At 46.4% G+C, this 5,000-nt stretch overlaps 1 protein-coding gene across 1 annotated transcript in view; it reads right to left on the bottom strand.

The window, feature by feature from the left end:
- Nucleotides 1-3,165: 3,165 nt before the first annotated feature.
- The window catches only part of SIX3 (SIX homeobox 3), a 9,510-nt gene continuing 7,675 nt past the window's right edge, over nt 3,166-5,000 (bottom strand). Inside the window, 1 exon segment of the mRNA XM_068233026.1 lies at nt 3,166-5,000. This exon segment is cut by the window's right edge and continues 2,191 nt beyond it. The gene's annotated coding sequence lies outside the window, so the exon portion shown is untranslated.

Raw genomic sequence — 5,000 nt, 5'->3', positions numbered from 1 at the left:
CAGCACTGACACAACACTGCCAGCACTGCTCGAACTGCTGCAGTAGCACTGACACAACACTGCCAGCACTGCTCCGACTGCTGAACCAGCACTGACACAACACTACCTGCACTGCTCCGACTGCTGCACCACCACTGACACAACACTGCCAGCATTGCTCCGACTGCTGAACCAGCACTGACACAGCACTACCTGCACTGCTCCGACTGCTGCACCAGCACTGACACAACACTGTCAGCACTGCTCCAACTACTGCACCAGCACTGACACAACACTGCCAGCACTGCTCCAACTGCTGCCCCAGCACTGACACAACACTGCCAGCACTGCTCCAACTACTGCACCAGCACTGACACAACTCTGCCAGCACTGCTCCAACTGCTTCACCAGCACTGACACAACACTGCCAGCACAGCTCCGACTGCTGCACCACCACTGACACAACACTGCCAGCATTGCTCCGACTGCTGAACCAGCACTGACACAACACTGCCAGCACTGCTCCAACTGCTGCCCCAGCACTGACACAACACTGCCAGCACTGCTCCAACTACTGCACCAGCACTGACACAACTCTGCCAGCACTGCTCCAACTGCTTCACCAGCACTGACACAACACTGCCAGCACTGCTCCAACTGCTTCACCAGCACTGACACAACACTGCCAGCATTGCTCCGACTGCTGCAGCAGCACTGACACAACACTGCCAGCATTGCTCCGACTGCTGCAGCAGCACTAACACAACAGGCGTCCCCACTGCCTGTGTCTCCCTTGCCTGTGCTGCCCCCCCCCCCCCCCCTGTCTGGGCAGCACGCTGGCGTAGTGGTTAGCACTCTCGCCTTGCAGCGCTGGGTCCCCGGTTCGAATCCCAGCCAGGGCACCATCTGCAAGGAGTTTGTATGTTCTCCCCGTGTCTTTGTGGGTTTCCTCCAGGAACTCCAGTTTCCTCCCACATCACAAAACCATACAGATAAGTTAATTGGCTCACCCCTAAATTGGCCCTAGACTACATTACTTCCACTACACAATACATACATAGACATATGATAATAGTAGGGATTAGATTGTGAGCTCCTTTGAGGGACAGTTAGTGACAAGACAATATATATACTGTACAGCGCTGCGTAAGATGTCGGCGCTATATAAATACTAAATAATAATAATAATAACACTGCCAGCACTGCTCGAACTGCTGCAGCAGCACTGACACAACACTGCCAGCACTGCCAGCCATCCTGTGTGTGGGGTGGAGGGTCTTGCCTGAGACTGTCTGGGAATGCTACAGAAGGAGTGTGCAGAGATATAGGCAGGCCTGACAAGGGTTACATAGATAGATAGATAGATAGATAGATAGATAGATAGATAGATAGATAGATAGATAGATAGATAGATACTCTTAACACTTTCTGTAAGATAAGTAAAATAATACATAATAATATTACTACTACAATGCCCCCATGTTTATTTTATACTGGTGTCTGGAAAAAGTGATAAAATAATGGGAATATTGTCCCACTGCCCACAGCCCCCTGTACCCCTCCACCTGTGCTGCCAGCCTCTGCCCTGCCTGTGCTGCCTGTGTCTCCCCTGCCTGTGCTGCCTGTGCCCTCTCCTTGCCTGTGCTGCCTGTGTCTCCCCTTGCCTGTGCTGCCTGTGCCCTCTCCTTGCCTGTGCTGCCTGTGTCTCCCCTTGCCTGTGCTGCATGTGTCTCCCCTGCCTGTGCTGCCTGTGTCTCCCCTTGCCTGTGCTGCCTGTGTCTCCCCTTGCCTGTGCTGCCTGTGTCTCCCCTGCCTGTACTGCCTGTGTCTCCCCTGCCTGTGCTGCCTGTGCCGTCCCCTCCCTGCCTGTGCTGCCTGCGTCCCCCCTGCCTGTGTCTCCCCTGCCTGTGCTGCCTGTGTCCCCCCTGCCTGTGTCTCCCCTGCCTGTGCTGCCTGTGTCCCCCCTGCCTGTGTCTCCCCTGCCTGTGTCTCGTCTGCCTGTGCTGCCTGTGTCCCCCCTGTCTGTGCTGCCTGTGTCCCCCCTGTCTGTGCTGCCTGTTTCCCACTTGCCTGTGCTGCCTGTGTCCCCACTTGCCTGTGCTGCCTGTGTCCCCCCTGCCTGTGTCTCCCCTGCCTTTGCTGCCTGTATCCCCCCTGCCTGTGCTGCCTGTGTCCCCCTTGCCTGTGCTGCCTGTGTCTCCCCTGCCTGTGCTGCCTGTGTCTCCCCTGCCTGTGCTGCCTGTGTCCCCCTTGCCTGTGCTGCCTGTGTCTCCCCTGCCTGTGCTGTCTGTGTCTCCCCTTGCCTGTGCTGCCTGTGTCCCCTCCTTGCCCGTGCTGCCTGTGTCCCCCCTGCCTGTGCTGCCTGTGTCCCCTCCTTGCCCGTGCTGCCTGTGTCTCCCCTGCCTGTGCTGCCTGTGTCTCCCCCCTGCCTGTGTCCCCCCTTGCCTGTGCTGCCTGTGTCCCCCCTTGCCTGTCCTGGTAGATGGTGGGGTGGGATGGGGGTGGATCGGGGGCCATCTGCCCGCAGTCCAGCACCTAAGCCGGCGTATTGATCGCAGCCACTTGTCATGTCACCTCCATCAGCACCAGATAATGGGGACAGGACTGGGGCCTGAAGGAGGCTGCAGATAAGGATCAGGTCCTACCAAGTATAGAGGAGCAGCCGCAGCTCTGCTGTCCTGATAGGCCCTATCTTCCCCAGGCAGATGGATTTGCTGGGGGAGCTTAAATACAGATTTTCATAGATTTACACCTCAATCAGGCATTGAAGTTTTCCCTACGCAAATCCCAAATCAGCATCATTGGGGAACCAACACGGTTCTGTGTGAGAAATGCTGACCCAAGGTCGTCCATGTCCCTCAAATCCTCATCAGTGCTCTCTCTACATCGACAATACTTACAAATACACATCTGATACTAGAAAGATACAGTATATACAATAAACAAGCTATATATATATATATATATATATATATATATATATATATATATATATATATATATATATATATATATATATATATATATATATATATAGTGTCTTTATTGATTATATTGTATCAGAATAAAACATAAATAGTCATGCCTCAATCAATAATAAAGACTTTTTCCCTCATTGCCAAGCAAAAACATGACTGAAAGAAACAGCACACAACGCCTGTATTATCTGTAAAGATTTCTCCAAGAATTTAATTATATTTTACAAAAGAGAGTAAAAGTCAGACACCGTGGTTTCATTCGTAACTTTTTTTTTTTTTTTAAATAAAGTAGGGCTGTTTGAAAATGTTTTTTTTTTAATATTTAAAAAAAAATATATAACAAAAAAAGTAAGTAGCAGGGGTGACTTACCAGACTGAATATAAGGAGGTCAGAGACTTTTATAATTTTATTACACAGTATATACAATGATTGGGTAACTAGGTCCACGCTGGGGGGGTAGGTATAGGGGTAGACTGTGCAGGGATGGATTTTAATGTACAGAGCAATATATATAAAATTATACTTCCCCCTTCTCCAAACACCGATGCCTTATAGTTCACATAGATACGTGTCTTAAAAGGAAAGTTTTAAACCACTTCTTTTAGAAAGTTAAATGTTAATTTACACTAAAATACAGAGAATTTCATTAACTAACCCTTAAGATTTTTTTTACTTTGTAGGGGGGGGGGGGGGGTTGAAAAAGTAAATATATTTCTGAGATGGATCTAAAATTAACTCACTCAAATTCAAGTGTTTCACCTAATTAAAACGTTTAATTTAAGATTAAATGATTACAAAAATCTAAGTTGTTTTTTTTATTATTAATCTCAACTCACGACAATTGTGTCACTGGCATCTCCCCCAAGCAGGGCAACTTTACTGATGTTAATAAAGTCCAAGCGTGAAAAAAGCCACACAGCTTTCACGTTTATATACTGATAACAGAAAAATCAGTGGGAGATTTCGGAGGCAATTTGTATATCAGAAAAAAACGCTATAATAACTTGATTAAGGAACGCCAGTACTAGGAGACATTCTCACTTTTTTTCCTGGCCAGTGGCGGTAAATAAATATTGTGCTTTGCAGGATTGCGACAATTGTGGATCAAAGATCAAATATTTGGCACAAATTGTCTCAATTTAAACGCAAAATATAAGTAGTTTTCAAAAATATATAAAAGTGCAAAAAGAAAGTCAGCAAACAAAATACCAAACAGCACCATACTCAGTCATTATCTTTGTTGTTTTTGTATAGAAGTGTCCTCTGTGGGTTTTTGACCAGTAAACTTTTGGAGAATAATTTAGCGCTGGCTGCATCTATCTCTGTGGCCATGGGGGCGACCAAGGCATTTGCCCCAGAGAGAGATGATCCGGAAGTGAAAAATTTGTTTTGAAGTGGACCTGAACATTCCAAACACGTTTCTTTGTGACTAATAAGGAGATTATAAAACTGTATTTTCAAGTGAAAACAAGTTTTCAATCCTGCTCGTGTTATTTCACGGCTGGCTAGGCAGCCTTGGGGCAAAATAAGAAAGAGAGAGAGAGAAAAAAAAGTTTCGTGGCTTAACTTATAGTGCTTGGGTACTGCAAACTATAAAAAAAGGCAAATAGCAGGAGATGGGATTGGGTCTTTTGGGCTACAGGGGAGGGACAAAAGGAGATTAAATTGTTTTTGTTTCTTTATTTGCTTTTTAAAAAATTGTTTTATTTTATTGTTTGGTTTCTTTGATTACTAGTTTTTCAAAGTACGGTGGTAGGCTAGCTATCTACACCGGATCTCACAGCCTGTAAATTCTGAATTACCAAGTGACATACCCTGTGGCCAATTTCATATTTTATGAATGAGAACAGTAGCTACACATCCATGTCAATGGGATTTAAAAAAAGGGAGTTAAAAAGTTGCAGACCGACTGAACAAACTTGGGGGTTATAGACAATGACAGGTATTTATATCTATATCATTGTTTTAAGACAAACGCATATATATTGCTAGGCATTGCAGTGGTCAGTATACTGATTAACCCTTTGCATCGTGTACATATC

The sequence above is a fragment of the Hyperolius riggenbachi genome, chromosome 4 (assembly GCF_040937935.1).
Source record: "Hyperolius riggenbachi isolate aHypRig1 chromosome 4, aHypRig1.pri, whole genome shotgun sequence".
Classification (NCBI taxonomy): Eukaryota; Metazoa; Chordata; class Amphibia; order Anura; family Hyperoliidae; genus Hyperolius; species Hyperolius riggenbachi.
This window is presented reverse-complemented; position numbering and strand designations above follow the sequence as displayed.